We start from the raw sequence: 10,000 nt of genomic DNA on the forward strand, positions 1-10,000 counted from the left end.
AGAGCGGAATACATGGATGTTATCGCCCTGTTACCGAATTATATCGATACCGATGTGCTTTTCACCTCATTGCTGAGTGGATTTATAAACAGGAACACCGAAACAGCTCCTTTCAGCTTCACGGCAGAAACGCCCCTGGTAATCCATGGAGTACCAGGGGAAAGCCTGTAAAATAAGCCCATACACACTTCTAACATGGCCTTTATCACCCTGTTACTGCATTACGATGACACCCATTTGCTTTTGATCTCATTGTCTGCCAACGTACGGAAAAAGCGGGGGGGCATTAAGGGGGGAGAGAGAGAGACATGGAGATTTTCTCAGCCTCTCATTCTTTTTTTTTTTTTTTTTTTAATTGAACATAAATAGTACACGCAAATGTACAAATAAACATGGCAAGGTAGAACTGAATGTCAATGAAACAACCAGGCATGAAGAAGAAAAGGACATAAGGACATTCGTTCTGTATGTAATCAGAAGTTAATAGTGTTAACGGTTTGTGAGAAATTTACATTGCTAGACAAAAAAAGAAATTAAAAGGAAATAATTAAATAAATAGATAGACCAATGAAATTAAAACCGAAAAAAAAAAATGCAAGGGGAATACGACATGTAATTAAGTTGGCGATTCACAAGGAATCTCAGACATCAAACTGTATATTTTTTGTTGTTTATATATAAACATATATAAACAAACATATATTGTTTGTTGTTTATTTTTGGGATATATTGAGGAATATTTAATGGAAAGGAGTCACAATCGCTTTTTGACAATGTCGAAGTGTATAGGTGGCTATAGAATTTAAAGTTTTCATTGGAAATGATAGCCTCATCTGTAATTTCCTTGTTGTTAAGACGGGCTTCCGCTTTGCTCCGCTCCTCCTCTCCTCCGCTCTTCCGCTCCGGGCCCTGGAACTCCCGATCCGCGGGACTTCGGTGAATTCCGGGCCAGTTTTTTTGCTCTTCTGCTCTCCTCCCCTCCTCCGCTTCTTCGCTCCCCCGCTTTGGACCCTGGAACTCTTGAACAGGGCCGGGCTTCTGCCCTCCGCCTCTCCTCTGCTCATCCGCTCCAGGCCCTGGCACTCCCTGTGATCCAGTCATTCGCATGTGCGTGCCCGGAGGTCCGGGAGCTCCACTCAAACGTCCGGGGGGGGTAAGGGTAAGGGGTCCTGTCCCCCCCCCTCGCCGCCTCTGAGAAGAGAAACATCTCCTCCACTCCTCCGCTCCTCCGCTGCGGAACCAGGTATTACCGATCCGCCGGACTCAGGCGAATTGCAGAAAGGGGTTTTGCCGTCCTCCGCTCCTCCGCTCCTCCGTTTCGGGCCCTGGAACTCCCGAACCGCTGGACACAAGCGAATCACGGTCCGGGCTTCTGCTCTCCTCCGCTCCTCACCTCATCCGCTCCAGGCCCTGGTACTCCGTGTCCGCGGGAACCCCCCCCAACCCACAAAAACAAACTCTCACACACACACAAACACACGCACACACACACACACACACACACACACACATACACACGCATACACACACACAAACACACAAACACACACAGACACACCTGAACTCATCATAGCTGTGCTAATAGCATTGGCCGAAACGTTTCCACAACCAAACCAACATTAGCTCATCCACTCATTCACATATGTGTGTGCCCGGAGGTCCGGGAGCTCCAGTCATAAGTCCGGGTGATCTATGTCCGGAGAAGGCTCACATTAGCCGCTCTAAGGGGTCCTGCTGCCCCCCAGCTTCCCGGCCTTTGAGAAGAGACACATAACTCCGCTCTTCCGCTTCTCCGCTATGGGCCCTGGTACTCCCGATCCTCCGAACTCAGGTGAATTGCGTGACGTGCTTCTGCTCTCCTATAAGCCCCTACACACTTCGAACACGGCTGTTATCACCCTGTTACTGCATTTCAATGACACCCATTTGCTTTCGATCTCAGTGTCTGCCACCGTACGCAAAAAGCGGGGGGTGGGGGGTGGGGGGGCATAAGCGCATTCGTGCTGTAAGTAATCAGAAGTTAATAGTGTTAACGGTTTGCGAGAAATTTTTAATGCTAGACAAAAAAAGAAAATTAAAAGGATATAATTAAATAAATAGATAGAAAAATAAAATTAAAAACGAAAAAAAAAAATTGTGAGGGGAATATAACATGTAATTAAGTTGGCGGTTCACAAGGAATCTCAGACATCAAACTGTTTTTAATTGAACATAAATAGTACACCCAAATATACAAATGTACAAATAAACATAGCAAGGTAGAACTGAATGTCAATGAAACAACCAGGCATGAGGAAGCAACGGACATCAGGACATTTGTTCTGTATGTAATGAGAAGTTAATAGTGTTACAGGTTTGTGAGAAATTTACAGTGCTAGACAAAAAACGAAATTAAAAGGAAATAATTAGATAAATAGATAGACAAATGAAATTAAAACCAAAAAAAAAAAATGCAAGGGGAATACGACATGTAATTAAGTTGGCGATTCACAAGGAATCTCAGACATCAAACTGTATATTTTTTGTTGTTTATATATAAACATATATAAACAATCATATATTGTTTGTTGTTTATTTTTGGGATATATTGAGGAATATTTAATGGAAAGGAGTCACAATCGCTTTTTGACAATGTCGAAGTGTATACGTGGCTATAGAATTTAAAGTTTTCATTAGAAATTATAGCCTCATCTGTAATTTCCTTGTTGTTAAGACGGGCTTAGCTTTGCTCCGCTCCTCCTCTCCTCCGCTCCTCCGCTCTTCCGCTCCGGGCCCTGGAACTCCCGATCCGCGGGACTTCGGTGAATTCCGGGCCAGTTTTTTGCTCTTCTGCTCTCCTCCCCTCCTCCGCTTCTTCGCTCCCCCGCTTTGGACCCTGGAACTCTTGAACAGGGCCGGGCTTCTGCCCTCCGCCTCTCCTCTGCTCATCCGCTCCAGGCCCTGGCACTCCCTGTGATCCAGTCATTCGCATGTGCGTGCCCGGAGGTCCGGGAGCTCCACTCAAACGTCCGGGGGGGATAAGGGTAAGGGGTCCTGCCCCCCCCCCCCTCGCCGCCTCTGAGAAGAGAAACATCTCCTCCACTCCTCCGCTCATCCGCTGCGGAACCAGGTACTACCGATCCGCCGGACTCAGGCGAATTGCAGAAAGGGGTTTTGCTGTCCTCCGCTCCTCCGCTCCTCCGCTCCTCCGCTCCTCCGCTCCTCCGCTCCTCCGCTCCTCCGTTTCGGGCCCTGGAACTCCCGAACCGCTGGACACAAGCGAATCACGGTCCGGGCTTCTGCTCTCCTCCGCTCCTCACCTCATCCGCTCCAGGCCCTGGTACTCCGTGTCCGCGGGAACCCCCCCCAACCCACAAAAACAAACTCTCACACACACACAAACACACGCACACACACACACACACACACACACACACACAAACACACAAACACACACAGACACACCTGAACTCATCATCGCTGTGCTGATAGCATTGGCCGAAACGTATCCACAACCAAACCAACATTAGCTCATCCAGTCATTCACATATGTGTGTGCCCAGAGGTCCGGGAGCTCCAGTCATAACTCCGGGTGATCTCTGTCCGGAGTAGGCTCACCTTAGCCGGTCTAAGGGGTCCTGCTGCCCCCCAGCTTCCCCGCCTTTGAGAAGAGACACATAACTCCGCTCTTCCGCTTCTCCGCTATGGGCCCTGGTACTCCCGATCCTCCGAACTCAGGTGAATTGCGTGACGTGCTTCTGCTCTCCTATAAGCCCCTACACACTTCGAACACGGCTGTTATCACCCTGTTACTGCATTTCAATGACACCCATTTGCTTTCGATCTCAGTGTCTGCCTCCGTACGGAAAAAGCGGGATGGGTGGGGGGGCATAAGCGCATTCGTGGTGTAAGTAATCAGAAGTTAATAGTGTTAACGGTTTGCGAGAAATTTTTAATGCTAGACAAAAAAAGAAAATTAGAAGGATATAATTAAATAAATAGATAGAAAAATAAAATTAAAAACGAAAAAAAAAAATTGTGAGGGGAATATAACATGTAATTAAGTTGGCGGTTCACAAGGAATCTCAGACATCAAACTGTTTTTAATTGAACATAAATAGTACACCCAAATATACAGATGTACAAATAAACATAGCAAGGTAGAACTGAATGTCAATGAAACAACCAGGGATGAGGAAGCAACGGACATCAGGACATTTGTTCTGTATGTAATGAGAAGTTAATAGTGTTACAGGTTTGTGAGAAATTTACAGTGCGAGACAAAAAAAGAAATTAAAAGGAAGTAATTAAATCAATAGATAGACAAATAAGAAATTAAAACGAAAAAAAAAAAAAAAATTGCAAGGGGAATGTAACATGTAATCAAGTTGTTTTTTTTTTTTTGTTTTTTTTTTTTTACCAAAAAAAAAAGGAACCTCGGACATGGGTAACTATATTTTTTAGTTTTTGGATTTTTCCATAAGTTTTAAGGATTTTTTTTTTTTTTTTTTTATATTTCAAAATCGTTTATGAAGACATTAAAATTTGGGGAGCATTTTTGCATTCTGTTCTTGTGAATGAAGAACTTGGCCAGGCCTAAAAGAACATTGACACAGAGTTCATCTGTTATGTTGCTTATAAGTAAACAGAATGTTATATCATCTTTTGAGAAGGAAACTGGTGACGATGGAATGAGAAGGAGAAAAAATATATGGTCAGTGGTTTCAATGTTGTCTTCACAAAATGTACAAATATTATCTTCAAAATTAAAGCGTACCCTCGATAATTCCTTAGATGGGTAGATGTCAGTCATAATTTTGAAGTGGGTCTCTTTTGCCTTGGGGGTATGGGTAGAGTCAGATACATGGTTCGCAGCGTGGCAATCGATTCCTCATCAAATTTATTTAAAATATCCTTTTTTTTTTTTTTGACGTCCAGGGAATAAGTTTCCTGTGAAACATTTCCTAATAAAGGAGTTGCCGCGCTTTCTGTCCACAATTGAGATTCCCTGGAGTGATAGTCGGGGTAACTGTGGTTGTACGGTTCGGTGCGTCATTATATTTTTGGTCAGGAATACAAATTGTCGAGGCAGTGCGTTTCGTAACTTTAGCAACTCTAATATGGGAGGCTTGAATCTGTGTGTAGTACAGAACTGCTCATTGTCCAGAGGACTGCCAGTGTCATCCATCAAGTCAATTATCGACCATATACCTTTCTCAAAGCATTCCTTGTAAAACAGAGGTTTGTTGCCATGCAGTACATATCGATTGTTCCAAACTATTATACTGTGTGGTGAGAAATTGTGTACGTATATCATTTTCCAGTATAATAATATTTGTTTATGGAACTCTGAACATTTGACAGGAATCTTGTTGATATCCAAGTCAGAGATAAGCAGAAGACTCAGGCCGCCGACTTTGTTGAATAAGTAGTTTGGAGTACAATACCAGAAAGAACGATGAGGTTTGATCCAGGATTTCAACCAGTTCACCTTCAATGTCCCATTCAAGCAGTCCGACTCTATCACTTTCAGCCCTCCTTCACTTGTTTCTTTCACCATATGTGATTTTTCTTAGATGGTGTGGTCTGTTCCTCCAGATAAAGTTGAAATTGATTTGGTTAACAGATTTTACGAGTTGATTTGGAGCAGCATTGGAATACGCTGGGTATATACATCTGGATAAACACATCCATTTTAGTCAAATATATCCGGCCTAATATTGATAAATCTCTCTGGAGCCATATATTAGAATTAAGCTTTACTTTGATTCAGTTTAGATTCAATGTTCCTGGATTGATTTAACGTTTGGTCCTTGGATAGGAAAATGCTCAAGTATTTTATTTCTGATTTCATAGAAACATCGCTGATTTCCTTTAGTGGCGAGTCATGCAGCGCAAGAAGTTTGCATTTCTTTAAGTTTAATGACAATCCTGAAGCCTTGGAGAATGTTTTGGTTTTTTTCAGCACTTATTGGGACTTGATGTTCATTTTTCAAAACTAAGGTTGTGTCATCTGCCAGCAGGCTAATAACAATTTCTGTCCCCAACATTACTTCTGTCCCACACGTATACACACACACACACACACACACACACACACACACACACCTTAATTCCACTCTTTTATATACGCATGTCTGGAGTTCCGGGAGCTCGTTCTCAACGTTCTGGGGATAATCATAGCTGTGCTGATAGCATTGGCCGAAACGTATCCACAACCAAACCAACATTAGCTCATCCACTCATTCACATATGTGTGTGCCCAGAGGTCCGGGAGCTCCAGTCATAACTCCGGGTGATATCTGTCCGGAGTAGGCTCACATTAGCCGGTCTAAGGGGTCCTGCTGCCCCCCAGCTTCCCCGCCTTTGAGAAGAGACACATAACTCCGCTCTTCCGCTTCTCCGCTATGGGCCCTGGTACTCCCGATCCTCCGAACTCAGGTGAATTGCGTGACGTGCTTCTGCTCTCCTATAAGCCCCTACACACTTCGAACACGGCTGTTATCACCCTGTTACTGCATTTCAATGACACCCATTTGCTTTCGATCTCAGTGTCTGCCTCCGTACGGAAAAAGCGGGATGGGTGGGGGGGCATAAGCGCATTCGTGCTGTAAGTAATCAGAAGTTAATAGTGTTAACGGTTTGCGAGAAATTTTTAATGCTAGACAAAAAAAGAAAATTAGAAGGATATAATTAAATAAATAGATAGAAAAATAAAATTAAAAACGAAAAAAAAAAATTGTGAGGGGAATATAACATGTAATTAAGTTGGCGGTTCACAAGGAATCTCAGACATCAAACTGTTTTTAATTGAACATAAATAGTACACCCAAATATACAAATGTACAAATAAACATAGCAAGGTAGAACTGAATGTCAATGAAACAACCAGGGATGAGGAAGCAACGGACATCAGGACATTTGTTCTGTATGTAATGAGAAGTTAATAGTGTTACAGGTTTGTGAGAAATTTACAGTGCGAGACAAAAAAAGAAATTAAAAGGAAGTAATTAAATCAATAGATAGACAAATAAGAAATTAAAACGAAAAAAAAAAAAAAAAATTGCAAGGGGAATGTAACATGTAATCAAGTTGTTTTTTTTGTTTTTTTTTTTTTTTTTTTTACCAAAAAAAAAAGGAACCTCGGACATGGGTAACTATATTTTTTTGTTTTCGGATTTTTCCATAAGTTTTAAGGATTTTTTTTTTTTTTTTTTATATTTCAAAATCGTTTATGAAGACATTAAAATTTGGGGAGCATTTTTGCATTCTGTTCTTGTGAATGAAGAACTTGGCCAGGCCTAAAAGAACATTGACACAGAGTTCATCTGTTATGTTGCTTATAAGTAAACAGAATGTTATATCATCTTTTGAGAAGGAAACTGGTGACGATGGAATGAGAAGGAGAAAAAATATATGGTCAGTGGTTTCAATGTTGTCTTCACAAAATGTACAAATATTATCTTCAAAATTAAAGCGTACCCTCGATAATTCCTTAGATGGGTAGATGTCAGTCATAATTTTGAAGTGGGTCTCTTTTGCCTTGGGGGTATGGGTAGAGTCAGATACATGGTTCGCAGCGTGGCAATCGATTCCTCATCAAATTTATTTAAAATATCCTTTTTTTTTTTTTTTGACGTCCAGGGAATAAGTTTCCTGTGAAACATTTCCTAATAAAGGAGTTGCCGCGCTTTCTGTCCACAATTGAGATTCCCTGGAGTGATAGTCGGGGTAACTGTGGTTGTACGGTTCGGTGCGTCATTATATTTTTGGTCAGGAATACAAATTGTCGAGGCAGTGCGTTTCGTAACTTTAGCAACTCTAATATGGGAGGCTTGAATCTGTGTGTAGTACAGAACTGCTCATTGTCCAGAGGACTGCCAGTGTCATCCATCAAGTCAATTATCGACCATATACCTTTCTCAAAGCATTCCTTGTAAAACAGAGGTTTGTTGCCATGCAGTACATATCGATTGTTCCAAACTATTATACTGTGTGGTGAGAAATTGTGTACGTATATCATTTTCCAGTATAATAATATTTGTTTATGGAACTCTGAACATTTGACAGGAATCTTGTTGATATCCAAGTCAGAGATAAGCAGAAGACTCAGGCCGCCGACTTTGTTGAATAAGTAGTTTGGAGTACAATACCAGAAAGAACGATGAGGTTTGATCCAGGATTTCAACCAGTTCACCTTCAATGTCCCATTCAAGCAGTCCGACTCTATCACTTTCAGCCCTCCTTCACTTGTTTCTTTCACCATATGTGATTTTTCTTAGATGGTGTGGTCTGTTCCTCCAGATAAAGTTGAAATTGATTTGGTTAACAGATTTTACGAGTTGATTTGGAGCAGCATTGGAATACGCTGGGTATATACATCTGGATAAACACATCCATTTTAGTCAAATATATCCGGCCTAATATTGATAAATCTCTCTGGAGCCATATATTAGAATTAAGCTTTACTTTGATTCAGTTTAGATTCAATGTTCCTGGATTGATTTAACGTTTGGTCCTTGGATAGGAAAATGCTCAAGTATTTTATTTCTGATTTCATGGAAACATCGCTGATTTCCTTTAGTGGCGAGTCATGCAGCGCAAGAAGTTTGCATTTCTTTAAGTTTAATGACAATCCTGAAGCCTTGGAGAATGTTTTGGTTGTTTTCGGCACTTATTGGGACTTGATGTTCATTTTTCAAAACTAAGGTTGTGTCATCTGCCAGCAGGCTAATAACAATTTCAGTCCCCAGCACGTCTAACTTTTGGATATCGTTGCTCTTTTCAACATAAACGGCTAGCATTTCGGTAGCAATTATAAATAAATAGGGTGAGATGGGGCAACCTTGGGGGATTCCCACATCAACATGGAAGCTCGGAGTGGTGCCGCTTGGCAGGGTGACACAGCTATGAATATTCTCATAGAGCCCACGGATCACATTCCTGAATATTTAACCAAATCCAAAATGTTCGAGCGTTGCTATGATAAATGGATGTTCGACCGAGTCAAAGGCTTTAGAAAAGTCCAAGAAGGATATGCGGCCATTATCTTCAATGCGATACGCCTCTAAACCCATCGCTCGCCCCGACTCGGGGAATCCTAGAGCCTACTTGCACCCCCGCCCTAACTTAACTCCCTCACTCGTGGAGCTCCCTGAGCTCCACACATCCCGGAGCATCACGCCGACTCATTCACATTTGAATGATTGTCTTTATTTTATGTCCGCTAGATAGAGGCATCCGCACATGCGCATCAGTGGAGCTTCAGGCCGGCTGAGGCATGGACTGAAAATCATAAAGACATGTGTGATGAGCTAAAAGGAAGATAAGCATATTTTTATAATAAATGTAAGAAAGAGAGGGTAATGCAGCCTCAGGGCGGCACTGGCCCGTGTCTCTCCAAGCCTGCCTTTGGGGGGGGGGGGGGGGCACGGAGCAGTGTCTCCCTGTGCCGGTCCCAAGCCCGGATAAATGCAGAGGGTTGCGTCAGGAGGGGCATCCGGCGTAAAACGTTTGCCAAAACCAAACATGCGAGTCAACCATAACTATACCATACCGGATGGGTCGCGGACCGGGTTAACAACGACCGCCATTGGTACTGATGACCTACAGGGTACTAATGGAAATCGGGCTACTGTGGGTCGAAGAACAAGAAGAAGAAGAAGAGGAGGAGTGCGTGTTCGGAAGCAGAGAGAGAGGAGGAAAGGAAAGAGCCTGGGACTGAGAGTAGGGACTTTGAATATTGGGACTATGACAGGAAAAGGTAGAGAGTTGATGGACACGATGCAGAGAAGGAAGCTGGATATACTGTGTGTCCAGGAGACCAGGTGGAAGGGTAGTAAGGCTAGAAGCTTAGGAGCAGGCTTTAAGTTATACTATTATGGTGCTGACAAGAAGAGAAATGGAGTAGGAGTCATCTTGAAGGAGGAGTTTGTAAGGAACGTCCTAGAGGTGAAAAGAATGTCAGATAGACTTATGAGTCTGAAATTGGAAATTGAAGGTGTGATGCTCAGTGTTGTTA

The sequence above is a fragment of the Fistularia commersonii genome, unplaced genomic scaffold, assembly GCF_037954325.1.
Source record: "Fistularia commersonii isolate RoL2024-O1a breed Wild unplaced genomic scaffold, RoL_Fcom_v1.0 HiC_scaffold_69, whole genome shotgun sequence".
Taxonomy (NCBI): domain Eukaryota; kingdom Metazoa; phylum Chordata; class Actinopteri; order Syngnathiformes; family Fistulariidae; genus Fistularia; species Fistularia commersonii.